The sequence below is a fragment of the Gorilla gorilla genome, chromosome 12, assembly GCF_029281585.2.
Source record: "Gorilla gorilla gorilla isolate KB3781 chromosome 12, NHGRI_mGorGor1-v2.1_pri, whole genome shotgun sequence".
In the NCBI taxonomy this organism is placed as follows: Eukaryota; Metazoa; Chordata; class Mammalia; order Primates; family Hominidae; genus Gorilla; species Gorilla gorilla.
In genome coordinates this window covers 120,857,513-120,872,313 of record NC_073236.2, presented here as the reverse complement: position 1 = coordinate 120,872,313, position 14,801 = coordinate 120,857,513, and the positions used below count along the sequence as shown (strand labels likewise).

The 14,801-nt window shown below is 39.6% G+C and overlaps 1 long non-coding RNA gene across 1 annotated transcript in view; it reads right to left on the bottom strand.

The window, feature by feature from the left end:
* Positions 1 to 14,801, bottom strand: part of LOC129531789 (uncharacterized) — a 282,788-nt gene that overhangs the window by 18,012 nt on the left and 249,975 nt on the right. The window lies entirely within an intron of this gene.

Here is a 14,801-nt window from a genome sequence, read left to right as displayed (position 1 = left end):
AGCTTGATAAATTGCTTTTAATGTTTTGAGTCAGGGAAAAAAAATCTAACATTATATGTTCCCTTTCTTTTCTCTTATTTCAATACTGTACTGTGTCTCTCTTCCTCAATTTTCCTTCCTCCCATGCTCCTTTTTCCTCTTTTTCTCTTTCCTGTTCCTTCCTCTCTGTCTTCCCTATGGGAGAATTTCAGAGGAAATAAAAGACAGAACTTGCTTTGTGGTTAAGAGTGCCTATGTTGGGTGATTCTGAGCTGTATCATTTCCTCAACTGTCATTCCAAAATTCATGTGTCATTCTAGGGGTGCAATTCTGCTGCTCTGGTTCCGGAGAGCAATTATAATTGAAGTGCTTGGCAGATTTTTATTTTCAGCATCTACTTGAAATTTAGAGGAAGCCAATGGGGGCTGTGCCCAGAGAGAGAAAAGCATGTCTCATAGATAAGAAGGGATGTCAGTCACCCCCTAATATTAAGAGGACAACCCTAGAAGTAAACATGAACCTACTGCTAGCCTTGCTTTTCTAAAAGAAAAGATGCACATTTATGCAGTAAATATATACTAAACAAAAAAAGGGAAGTAGAAATAGTCAAGAATAACAGATGGCAGAAAGATATATGTACTCATAACAAACTTGACAGTGCTCTCTCTAGTAAGCCACGGCAATGCTTGGATAATCGTTGGGTTTGGATATAAATTTCAAAAGGCAAAGTCAGCCATATTTTTATCTAATAGAATGTTTAAATAAATCCTTCCTCCTTGATTTGTCAGTTCCATACATGAGGGGCTGCTGGTAGAAGGGGTGCTGGTTTTACCTGACCCTGTTATCGAGTGACTATGGGACTGTGTATAATTCCCTTCTCCTACATGGGTCTTGTTTTCTCCTCTTTTAAATTGATAATCTTAAAGGCACCTCTCACCTCTGACAATTGCCATTTCATTAAATTACAGCTCAGATTAATAAAGCTTCTCATGATTGACGTGCTTTAACAATCCGGTCTTTCCACAGCAGTGAGCCGTCGGTTAGTAATTTGGGAGGATATACATGTATCAGAAACTTTATAGAGAAGGGCCATGCATCATAGAGAGAAACAGGAGACATGCCTTTTAGGCTTCTACCCACCTCAAACTTCCAGAATTCTGTGGTACTTCTGTCTAGCCATAATTCATTCCTGCCTTGTGCTTCTCCACTACCTTGTGCTATGAGACTTTAACAGCTTCAAAGAAAGTGGAGGAGCCCCATAGAAAATCCTGGCAATGGCTGTAAACTTGCACAAGCCAGGCAAGTGCCAGAAAGATAGTATGGGGACAACTCCTACCAGCTTGTGAATATTCAGTCTCCCTCTTACTGCCCAAACTATGCCACGACCATTACCACAGAACATGGTAGTCCACATGGTGTTTCCCAACATTCCCAACATTCAGTTTCTAAATGAAACTGAATTTCATTTAGTTCTAATTTGAATAAGACTACATTCAGTGCATAGATTCTAATCTGGACTAGACTAAATTGTCTCTTCCCAATCTTTTTAGCCTTCCATCCCACCAAGCCCCAATATGTACTCAGAGCTCAAACTTAACCAGATAGCTTATAGTATTATATTTCTATTGCTGTGCAACAAATTACCACAAATTTGGTGGCTTGAGAAACAACCCTTTACTATCCCACTGTCCACTGGTCTACAGTCCAGGCATGTGTTAGCTGGATCCTCTGCTCAGGGTCTTGCAAGACTACACTCTAGGTATGCCCTGAGCTACTTTCCTTTCTGGAGTTCAGCGGTGTTTTCCAAGCTCATCTGCTTGTTGGTATTATTAGGTTGGTGCAAAAGTAATTGCAGTTTGGGTGGCTCACGCCTGTAATCCCAGCACTTTGGGAGGCCGAGGCGGGCGGATCACGAGGTCAGGAGATTGAGACTATCCTGGCTAACATGGTGAAACGCTGTCTCTACTAAAAACACAAAAAAATTAGCCGGGCATGGTGGCGGACTCCTGTAGTCCCAGCTACTCGGGAGGCTGAGGCAGAAGAATGGTGTGAACCTGGGAGATGGAGCTTGCAGTGAGCTGAGATCACGCCACTGCACTCCAGCCTGGGCGACAGAGCAAGACTCTGTCTCAAAAAAAAAAAAAAAAAAAAAAAAAAGAGTAATTGCGGTTTTTGCCATACTTTTCACGACAAAACCACAATAACTTTTGCACCAATCTAACAGCATGTAGTTCCTTGGAGTTGTAAGATTGAGGTCTTTATTTTGTGTTGTCTTCAGCTGGGGAATGCTCTTGACTCCTAAAGGGTCCCATACTTCCTTGCCACGTGGAATTCTCACAAATGGCAACTGATTTCTTCAAAGGTGGCAGGAAATCTCTCTCCACTGTGCTGAGATGGAGTCTTATATAAAGAAACAAACACAGGAGTGAATATTGCCACGCCTTTGCCATATAACATAACGTAATTACAGGAATGACATCCACCACCTCTGACACAGCAAGCCTAGAGTTCCATCTGCAGTCAAGAGGAGGGGCTTATACAAGGATGGGATTCACTGGGGATCAGATTGGAATTCTGCTTACCATAATTATTATACCCAGAGCATTTTTCTTACCCCTTTAGATATGGGTTTTCCTTTGTCTAGTAGGAAACTACTAGACATAGGGTTTGCCTATGTCTAAAACCATCACCTTCATAGATGACTTGAAGTCCATCCATCCTCCCGTTGAGGTTTCCGTTATATGTATAATCCTCTTAGGGCACTTGCTCACTCTGGAATGTGATACAGTTTGCAGGGTCTTCTCCCCCAATATACAGAAATCTTCTTCCAAGCAGGGAACTAGATTATATTCACCCTCACATTTCCTCTCACTCCTCACTCTGTACTGTGCAGCATAGTGCTTTCTACATAGGCAGTAGCTGGCAAACACTAGTGAAATTCAATAAATCAAAGCATAGAAATTACAGAATATGCAAGCTAAAACAGAGCTTCGGGGTCACCTAGACCGAGCTTCTTCCCTTATTTCTCTTGGCTGGAAGCTATTGGCATCTTTTTGTGTTTGTATGTTCCATCTGCTATCAAACATTTTTATGACATTTATTTCCTCATTATAGTCCTTATTGTGCTTTATTTATATATCTGTGAGGCACGGGAGAATTTCCAATTCTCCTTTCCCCTGCAAGCCTGCTCAGACTCCCAATGCCCATGACAGGCCCCCAGGGCTCCCGTGACAACACTACTCCCCACTTCCCTACATGTCTCTCTCTCCTCTGTCCCTCCATCATCAATTTCCAACTTCCTGCCCTGACATTCAAGGCCTCCTTACACTTTGAGTCTGTCTGTATCACCTCCCTTATTTTCTCTGGGTCTCATTCCCTAGCTCCCACTCCCAATTCTGGGCATTTCTCCAAGTTTCTCCATATTCCTGGAAGCATCATCCCACTCTCTCCCTCCCCCACCTCTCCTATCATCTGTCAAGACTTCCCCCATTTCTTTTATCTTCCCTAACCCTAAAAATTTTGAAAGAACTGTCTTTTGACACACTAAGTACATGTAGAGTTGATATTCTATGAGCAAATATTGGCCCATGCCTGTTCAACCATTGAAACATATACATAGGACAGATGTGAGAATACCTTGGTCTTTGCCACAGTGAAAATCATAAGCAAAGCTTTTAATATCAGACATGGTAAAGTGGGAAGGAAACCTACCATCAAACAGAATTAAGCTGTCTTGATTTGCCTGCCTGGCCAACTTAACTCAAGAAGGATAAAAATTATGTGGGGCTTGATCTAACACCCTAATAGGTCTTTCGCTATTTCAGGTAAAGGGAAGGCTAGGCATTGGACAGCTTTTTAAGGTGAGCTCTCATAGTTACTAGCTGCTGTGATTTTGGATAAATTATATAAACTCTCTAACATTGCTTCCTTACTTCCAAATAGAAATTATCTTAATAATAATACCTGATAATGAAACAAATTAACATGTACAAAAACATCCATAACAAATTGTAAAATGCATGTAACTGACACTCGTAACCTTTCATAGCAGCATTTTTGAGTGCAGCTTGTGTCAGACTCTCAGTGATCGACTGTGGGAGAGCCTCCAGGTTCCCTCAGGACCTCAGTTTCCTCATCTTTAATATTGGGGTAATAAACTCCTGCCTTGCTTATCTCAATAAGCTGTTTTGAAGATACCCTAAGAGAAAAGAAATGGACAATTTAACTCAGGAAGGTGTGAGTTTGAATCAAATTTTCAGAATTTATCCATCAACCCAACAACCTATTGTGTCATTGAGTGAGTTTAGGGCATAATTTGCTGATTTAGGGAGTTCAGGTACTTGTAACTGATTATGGAAAACTCTGTGATAGACTCTTCTCCATTCTCTTCAAGTAAAGCAATATTGCAATTCTAAATTAGAATACTTTAATAGATTACTTGGCAGTTTTGCCTGCCCTCAGTGCTTGGAGGAGGGCAGAGGCACCAAAGAAGCACAACAGCAGGGAATATTAGTTGTCTGTTGTTGTGTAACAAATTACCATAAACTTACAAGCTTAAATAACAAATTTGTTATCTCACAGTGTCTGTAAGTCGGAGTCCTAGTACATTGTAACTTGGTTCTCTGCTTAGGGTCTCACGGGAGAAAGTGGGTCTTGCTGGCCAGGCAGGGATCTCATCTAGGGACTCTGGGGAAGAAATTACTCCCAAACTCACCCAGGTTGTTGCCAAATTAGTTACCTTAGATTACTGGTTGTTGGAATAAGGTCCCCATTTCCTTGCTGGCTGCCAGTCAGGGGTTCTCTCTGCTCCTCTAGGCTGCGCATATTCCCCTTCATGCTTTCTATAGGGCCCTCCATCTTTGTAGCAGCCAGGGTTTATTCAGGACTCACACTTCAAATCCCTCCAACTTCTCTTTCAGCCTCCAGCTGGAAAAAGCTCTCTGCTGTTAAGGACTCACATGATTATATCAGGCCCACTTGGATAACTCATTATTTATAAAAGCAAATGTATTGTGATGGTTTCCACTGAACTGGGAAACAGGGTTCCCAGATTAAACATTATTTCTGTGTGTGTCTTTGAGAGTGTTTCCAGATTATATCAAAATTTAAATTGGTGGACTAGGTGAAGCAGGTGACCCTGCCCAATGTGAGTGAGCTTCATCCAATCCAGTGAGGGCCTGAATAGAACAAAAAGGTGGAGGAAGGGAGAATTTATTCTCTCTCTGCCTGACAGCTTGTGCTGAGACATCACTCCTCTGCCCTCAACTAGAAATTGTGCCATTGACCCTCCAGTTCTCAGAACAACAGCACCAACTCCCTGTTTCCAGCTTGCAGGCAGCAGATCATGGGACTTAGCCTCTGTAATTACTTGAGCAGCAAATTCTTTATAATAAACAGATATCAACTTTTGAAAAGTCAAAAGATCTGGCAACACTGTGCCCATTTCTCCCCATGACAATAACAGGCTGGTGCCTCCTTGAAGCAGCTTGTGCAGCTCGAACTGTTGTAGTTCCATTACTCACTTTTGTGTTGCACCTGATCTATTCACTCTCTCATGTCACTTGCCTGCTCCTTGAAGGCTTTTGGGCTGGCACCGCTTGATCTTGTTTAACCAACTCATTTTACCGATAAGAAAGCTGAGTAACAGAGAGATTAAATAGTATGTTCAGACAGCAAGGACAAGTCTCCTAACCCATGCCACGCCACCAAATTTCTTAGTGTAAATTTTGCTGTAAGCAATATCTCTTTTAAAAAAAAAATTCAACTTGTATTATAAAGGGTTAATGTGCAGGCTTTTTGTACATTTTCCTATTTTTAAAAGTTTGTATAGGCCAAACAGTATTTAGTCTGTGAGTGGTCAGTTTGAAATCCTTTAAATAAGTATATCTTTAAGCCACCTGCAACTGAAAAAATATATATATTTCTGTTTTTCATTTAGAGATATAAACTTAGGTATGAATACTGTAATATGGAACATATTTATTGCATACATTGGGAAAACATCTCTTTTAAGGCATGGTTGTCCTAGGTACACGTAATATTTTTTGTCTTCCCTTAGGTGGTTTATTTATCCAACACTCCATTTGGTTTAGAAAAACCTCCTTATTTGCTTCAAGGAAATCAATAAAGACTCTCTAAACCTCCTTATTTGCTTCAAGGAAATCAATAAAGACTCTCTCTCTGTCTCTCTCTCTCTTCCTATCTGTGTAAGAATAGGTGTGTGTATATATACATATATATCTCCCATAGGTTTCTTTTTCTGGAACCCCCTGACTAATACATGTACCATATAGCACAACACAAAATCACACGAATATTTCATCATATTTACAAATTTAGGGTATTATGTCAGGATATCTCAGGGAGGAAGAGGTCATTTTAGAAATTCTGTTTACCACACTGAAGCATACATTCTTCCAGTTCATGGAGAAGTTTCAGTATCCAAGTGATATTACATAGAAGGTGACATCTCCTAAGAATAAGAAGACTTGGAGTGAGAAGGAAGTTTCCAGTAAACAAATGGGAAAACCTTCAACTGCACTAACAAATTCTCTGCAGTTGCTGATAGAATAAAACTACAGGAAAGGCACAGATAATCTAGCAAGGAGAAAAAGAAAGGAAAACATAAACAAAGTTTTGTTAGAAAGGATCCAAAAAAACCAACCCCGAGCTTAAATATACTGACACAAACAACACGAAACAAATGAAAAAAAAAAACGGAGCCATAAAGGGAAAGAAACCATGCAAGAGAATAATCAGCGAGGAGGCCAAGAGCACAGAGACCAGAGAGACGATGAATACAGAACAGAGAGTCCTGAATGAGAATTCCCAGATGATAGAAAACACCAAGTAAACAAATACCCAGCTCGGAGTCAAGAAGCTGCTTCAAGGCTAAGAAGTTCCAAGATTTAGAAAGTGGGGGTGGTAGTGATAGGGTGGAACCAGGAGATTTCACTGTAGATCAAACTAGTTGATTGTAAAGAGGAAGTCATATATTAGCTATGAATAGTAGAGCAAAATGATCCCATTAAAAGGAAATATAGGCAGCAAGGTTGAAAAGTAGACGTCCTACAGTAGGTATCATTTAATCTTCACAGAATCCTGTGCTATTACAACTATTTGTCTTTACCTTCTACCTAATTCAAGAAAAATAAATTATAAGATATTAAAGATGAAAAGAACCCTTAGGGATCAGCTAGTCTAGCCTGTTTTTACAAACTGGTAAACTATGGGCCAGGGAAGGAAATAAAATGGACTGCGTCAAACAGTGAAACTCAAGACAGTCAAGTCTAGGGAAACCTGCCTTTTAAGTCCCAGCCCATGCTCTTTCTAGCACAGGGGGGCTATGGACCTCTCTTTTGAGGGATAACCTAAGCATCAAAGATAAAGCTTATGCTGTTTAGTAGACAAGGACCAAAAAGTAGGTGTCGCCCAAGATTGCATCCTCTGTTAAAAAAAAAAAAAATAGTGAGTGTTCTTTTAGGAAATTTTTAAAAGTCTATACTTGTATATTTCATGCTACCCCAAACTCTTTCTTAGGAAGAGTATTTATGTTTTCATGCAAAAAATTTTGGAATAAAATTGATTTTATTTCAATTATTAATGGCTTTTAAATTATGAAAACTTCTGTGTTGGTGGGGCTGGAAAGTGGGGATCTTTTTTTTTTTTTTTGAGGCAGAGTCTTGCTCTGTCACCAGGCTGGAGTGTAGTGGCATGATCTCGGCTCACTGCAACCTCTGCCTGCCGGGTTCAAGAGATTCTTCTGCCTCAGCCCACCTCATAGCTGGGACTACAGGCACACGCCACCACACCCAGCTAATTTTTGTATTTTTAGTTGAGATGGGGTTTCACCATGTTGGCCAGGATGGTCTCAGTCTCTTGACCTCGTGATCCGCCCACCTTGGCCTCCCAAAGTGCTGGGATTACAGGTGTGAGCCACTGCGCCCAGCCGAAGTGGGGATCTTATAAGTTTATGAAAGTGAAAATATTTTTAAATAACTTTATATGGTAAATAAAGGTTTAGCCCCCATCAAATGCTATTATGTGTGAAAAGTGAATAATTGTAAGGCAATATGTGGTCTACACATGAACTCATACAGCCACTGAATAACCATATGAAAATATGTAAGAACCTCCATTGCTGGACCTCAGTTTCTATCTGTGAAAAGTAGAATTTGAAGTAGATTATTTATACTTCCCATTTTAGTGCTAACGTACTATGACTTTAGGAATATGTGCCACACATATGGCTGTTTGGGTATGCCCTGCAAACTTCCAGGGGGCACCATTCTCATTGCAGTCTGCTTGAATGTGCCCCCTGAGGTTATGGAGTATGAAAGATGAGATGTGATACTTGGTGTTATACAGAAAAAAAATACATCTCAAAAGGGAACAGTATAATATATGGAAGATAGTATTAGACCATCAGCCTAATAAAGCATCATCTCACATTTAGCTACAATCCTCCAGAACTTCCCTCATGATGGCTGAAAATAAAAGATATTATTTTGTTCTGGCTGAGAAGAGCCCTTTTGCTATTTAGATACCATCCTAATTTAGTGAGAATCCGGCTCCACAACTGTCCAGCTTGCAGTCAGGAGCATGGGAATGCACCCAACAACAGTTGGAGAAAGGAGAGTATAGTGATGAGCTCAGGCGTCTAAACATAGATATAAGACGAGCCAAAAATTGAGGAGGAGGTTGCACAAGGAACAGTCCAGTGAAAAGGCAGCATATCCTGTGGGCATGCACAGAGGCATGAAAAACTGAGAATTAAAAATACATAACATTAACCCAGCTAATTAATTAATTAATAACTTGAATTTGAGGCATATCCCTACATGGGCATGTTCTTTGGTTTTGATTCTTATAATAACAAATACTGTTTTGAGTCATAACCTATGAAAAAGACTCTTTTCAGATTCTGAGCTTACCCAGGGCAAAGTAATAGGGAAGGTATTTGAGGTCTCCATTCTAAGACAGACAGAGACATTAGTAGATAGAGTTATAGATTAAGAGAGGGAAAGAGAAAGAGGGAGAAAGGGGAAGAGAGACCCAGAGCAAACATTTGAAGGATCTCTTACAGATTTAACCGTTTTTTTCAGTTTCATAAACATCAAATCTCTCTCTAGATGAGGTCTAACATGGGCTACTGGAAGAGCACATGCCATTTCCTATGCTGAAGCTAATGACCACAGCAACAACACTTTGCACTCAACAACACTTGCACTCTGGCACCTGAACATAAAGGAGCAATAAAGTAAAGCAGCCACTTAAAAGAAGGAAGGTCAGCCAGGCATGGTAGCTCACACCTGTAATCCTTGTACTTTGGGAGGCCGAGGCGGGCAGATTACCTCAAGTCAGGAGTTTGAGATCAGCCTGGCCAAGATAATGAAACCCCATCTCTACCAAAAATACAAAAATTAGCCAGGTGTGGTGGGGGACGCCTGTAATCCCAGCTACTTGGGAGGCTGATGTAGGAGAACCGCTTGAGCCTGGGAGGCAGAGGTTGCAGTGAGCCGAGATCGCACTATTGCACTCCAGCCTGGGTGACAAAGAGTGAGACTCTGTCAAAAAAAAAAAAAAAAAAAAAAAAAAAAAGGAAGGTCTTGCTTTGGTTTGGGGTAAACATCCTTCCTACAGCTCTTTGAGACCAAAAATTAAGTAGTATAAATTGAGCTGAATTCATACATTCTTCTTTTCTGTTTCTCAGAATCAAGCACAGAGAAAATAAATCCTTCATTCATTATCAACGATTTTTTCATTCAAAAATGCATGTAATAAAAATACATGTATTATGATCTAGGTGCTGGGAATGAACACAACCTTAGAAAATAGAACCACTCTGCTCATTGAAGTATTGAAACATTGCATAATATTTAATAATTTTTTCAGGAACGTTAACAAGTAATGACACAAGATCTTTGAAGCCACGGATTCCTGCCTTCTGCAGTGGGAGTGATATCTTTAAGTGTTCTTCCCATTGCTGACCTGCAGCCACATAAGGATTAAATGAAATGAGATAACAGCTACAAGATACATTGCCAAGGTGGCTTCCTTTATCAGTATGGATGTGCCTTGGCGCACCAGAAGTGCTCAATAATGTTCATCTGTTAATTCATGGACTCACATATTTTCCATTGCTCAATTCCTTTAATTTACATTACCTCTCCTTTCTTACATAAATCTCTTTGCTCGTGAAGATGCTAAGCTGTGTGTTTCAGGTACACACATGAAACATCCTGAAACCTGATCCCATTTCAATGAGGCCACAGTTTCCCTGCTCCAGCCACCAAGAACTAAGTCCAGAAGATGCTGCTTGAAGTTCAGATATGGAAACCAGACAAATGGCTTTAGACTACAAGCAAAAAATCAGTCATTAAGTGCTAGTTGCTGTTTTCCCACCTGTTTTCCTTGCTTGAGCCTTCCCATCCAGATCCTCCACCTCTACACCTACCTGGTTAAAAAAGTCAGCACTGGGGGGCATATTTACTTAGCCATCTACTTCCTGGCTCTTGGATTCTGTTTGCTAGGTCCTGTCGTCATCCCCAGGCTGGAAGCCAATGTTTGCACTGGGTGGGAGTAAAGGGAGGCATAAACAGAATCAACCCGCTTGTGCTTTAAAAAATCAGGCTAGAATTATATACATATTTCATGTCAGAAAAATAAAATGTGTCTTGGCGGTGGATGGGAAGTTGGAGCACTTGGACGGGGAGTGGAGAGTTGGCAGATGTGTTCCCCTTTTCCTTGGCCCCCCGCCTGACAATCATTCAACCTTTTACTCTTAGAGTCAGCTCCTTCCCCCTCCTCTGAGGCCTTCCAAGTGCTACAACATCCTTGCCGCCATCCTTAGCGTGACTTGAAAAGGAAGACAGCACTTTTACAAAATGGTGTACATTGTCTAAATTATATAAGTCTTGTGTTCATGTCACTGGAGTGAACCCCAATTTTGCTTTAATCGGAAAGCCAGGTTCAGAAAACAAGACCAATTCACACAAGAATGAGGTTATCTAAATGAGAACATGTTTAGAAATCAACCACTTAACCAGAAATGGAGTTCCCATTTCTCAGGTTCATCAAGTACTAAGAAGACTTTTTAATTATTTATTAATTTATTATTTTTTTGAGACAGGGTCTTGCTCTGTCCCCCAGGCCTGGAGTACAGTGGTACGATCATGGCTTACTGCAGTCTCGAATTTCCGGGCTTAAGTGATCCTTCCACCTCAGCCTCCCGAGTTGCTAGGATTACAGGCATGAGCCACCATGCCCAGCTGAAGAGTATAATTTGCAAAAAATTTAACTACATTTCTCTTAGCTCCTTTGTTCTCTTCCAACTCAAGTGGATCTGTTTCTCAATTCCTGGTCTTTCCTGAGACCTCCCAGGATTGCAGTGTCTCCTGAGTTTTTATCAGCACATCCTGTGGCCTTCGTCCTAATCCTGCCACCTCTCCCTTCACGGGCCAGCTCCCAGTGCTTCCCATGGGATTCCTAGGAAAGACCACTCCATTGTATTTCTCCTATATCTTCAAATTCCAGAAAGTGTTCTTTCTCCTACACTATAGTCTCTGGAACCCTGTAGACTTGTGATGATGGTGTTGCTTGTGTTGATGTGACCCCCCACGGCCCCATGGTTGTTGTACGAGGTACTGAAAAACATTTTATGCACCTACATGACAGCTTCTAGACCCTTGCTTTCCCACCCTCCTGAACATAACTCTCCTTCATTGAGGCTCATGACACCAGCCAGCTCTCCTCATCCATATGTCAATCATCTGCCAGACTCTATGGAGTCCATTTTCTCATGCTTAGCACCCCTTTGTAGCCTGGCAGGAAGTCTGGCTCCCCACCTTCAATCTTGAAACTGCTTTGGGAAATTTCACCATCCATAATCCTAAAATTCAAGTGACTTTAGACTCTCCTCTAACCTAAACAATCCACTCCAAAAACCATAAGCCAGATCACAGAACTCTTCAACTCTTAGAAAGCCCCTGACTTCCACCAAAACACTATATTTAGAAACCTGACCCCACTAGCTGTGTTTAAACAGTGCAACAATCTAGTTTACTATGGAAAGAGATTTTTCCAATTAAGGTTGTGTGTCCAGAGTTTCCTTCTACTGATATTAAAATAAAAACAAACACTATAGTAAACCCCAAACAAAATGTTTTGTCTGGAGAGAAAGAAATCAATGGGCACCACAGAAAAAATCATAAGTGTAGGGGGCCTTTCGTCCTATATGAATCGCTCGCCCCTCTGTAATTGTAAGAACAAATTCAATACTAAACAGCAAATAATTTGGATGCATCTCATTTCTTCTTCAGGAAAAAGATAGCATTTCTGCTGAGGCTTCATGAAGTGGGAGGGAAGGATAAAATGAGAATCTCTACATGCTATGATTTCCTGGGTTGTCTGTTGTGAAGAACACAGTGTATTCCAGGTCCCAGTCACCTCTGTGGTCAGCCGTCAGACGCAGGCTGAAGGTGACATGTTCTGTCACACTAAAAATGTACGTGCGCTATTCCCATTTGCTGTACTTTCTTTTGACATGACTGAAATAGGAGGCTGGGAAACTTGCCTTATCTAAAATTGAGTCCCAGATCTTGGCATTGTCTAAAGTAATCCAGGAATTCAAGTTACACTAATGTAATTTTACCTCTTGTGCCAAAAACAACTTTTGATTGGGTCTTCTACACTTACTTTATGGGCTGTACATTCTCCCCCAAATGTGACCACTGATGAACTAGCTTCAACTAATTTCTGAGAATTTTCAGGCCAAGGGAATAGCCCCAAACACTCTGAGTTTAACTGACTTTTTTTTGAAGGGCTACGCCTCCCTTGGCTCTGCGTGTCAGCAGAATTAACCAATCTATATCATTTTTTATAGATTGTGAACAAGAAGGACCTCAGGTCTGACCCCTGTCGGGCCCCAGTAAATCTCACAGCACCAAGTTAAAGACACTCCTCTGGGCTTTGTTTTTCTACCAGTCTATCATCTCCTCCCATGCACTCTGGATTTTAGCAAAACTTTTCATCTGAGATTCACAGTAGGATTTTTTTTAACATGTGCTGATGATCCAAATAGGTTATTGCATAGGATCCAATTTGTCACGTGACCTCCAGGAACATCCCACTGTTGTGCATTAAAACAGAATTCTGTCCTCTCATAAAAGAGTATATTTCCTTCTTGCATGTGCCTAGTAGCATTTTCCTTTTTAAACACCAATCTCATGGGATTTTTCCTTCTAGACTCCTCCTTTCTAGAGAAAGTATACACACTTGTTCTTTATTTCAGTCTGAAAGAAAGTCATTTGAAGCAGGAAATTAGGCAATCACCAGTGATGTCTTCATTTATTTGAAGCTACTTTGTTTTCATTTGGTTTAGGGACTCGGGATATTAATTTGAAAATCAAGAATTTATTTTGTAAAATGGTATATTCCCATATACTTTCACACAACTATATTATTCTTATATTAAAACCAATAGATAATGTTATCAAATAGAATGAGAAATAAACTCATATGCATTTTGCAAAGAGATCAAGACTTCCAAGGTATTTTCAATATGTAGCTGTCAACTTCAGCCTTTCACCCCAGAAACTCTAGTTACATGTTTTGTCTTCTCTTCAGCAAACGGTAGGAGAAGCACATCTTTAAAAGTTTATCACAAAAGAAATGAGGAAGACGATGAAACAGAGGATCATGATGATTATCATAAACTAGCTGGGGATCTCTTGGACTTTAACTCAGAGCTCCACCCTCTTATTCTACAGAACAAAGCAAAACAAAACAAAATTGACAAATATAAAGAAAATTATAACTCATAATTCACAACCATGGATAACTATTATTCATATTTTGGTGGATATCAGTTTTTATTATGAAAAATTGATTGGATATCATTGGGATCATAATTATACATAATTTGATATTGGCTCTTTACACAGAATAATATAATACAAGTATTTTTAATGTGGATAAAAATCTTAATATGTTGATAATCTATTGCCTTATTAAGAAATATACCATAATTTAATGAATTACTTTTATTTTCCAGATTTTTAATATATTAAATGATGTAAAATGAATACCTCTCTTTATACTTCCCCCCATCCCCCATATTTCATAACTGACTCTTAGGATAAACTCCCAATGATCTGGATTAAGAGTATGAATATTGAAAGGTCCTTGAACATTTATTGACAACTGTTTTACAGATAGCTTGTTAATTTACATTTACTCTAGGAACAGAGTAAAGCAAGTAACTCATTAGACTATCATAAGCATTAGATTCTCTAATTTTTAAAAAAATTTTATTCTGAAAAAAGTTCAAAACTACAGAAGCAATTACAAGAATAGTGCAATAAACACCTCTAGGATCTTTATCTGTCTTCACCAATTATTAGCATTTTTTCATGTTTGTTTTTAACGCACATTCTCTCTGACTATATATTACAATATTATTGTTTGCTGAACCATTTGAGAATAAGTTGCAGATATCATAATTCTCTACCCCTAAAGATTTCCATTTTTATCTTCTGAAAAAATGATCTTATATTTTTATATTTTAAAATTAACTACATTTAACATTGATATAATATTATTTTGTTAGCTAACATGTAGTCCCATATGTATAGTGTCCTAATGCTGTCCTTCATAGCATTTTGTTTTCTGATCTAGAATCCAGTCCAGGATTTAGTCATCTGGTCTTTTATTTTTCAATTTTTTGTTTTTATATTTCAATACGTTCTTGGGGGAACAGGTGGTGTTTGGTTACATTAATGTTTTTTAGTGGTGAATTCTGAGATTTTCGTGCACCCATCACC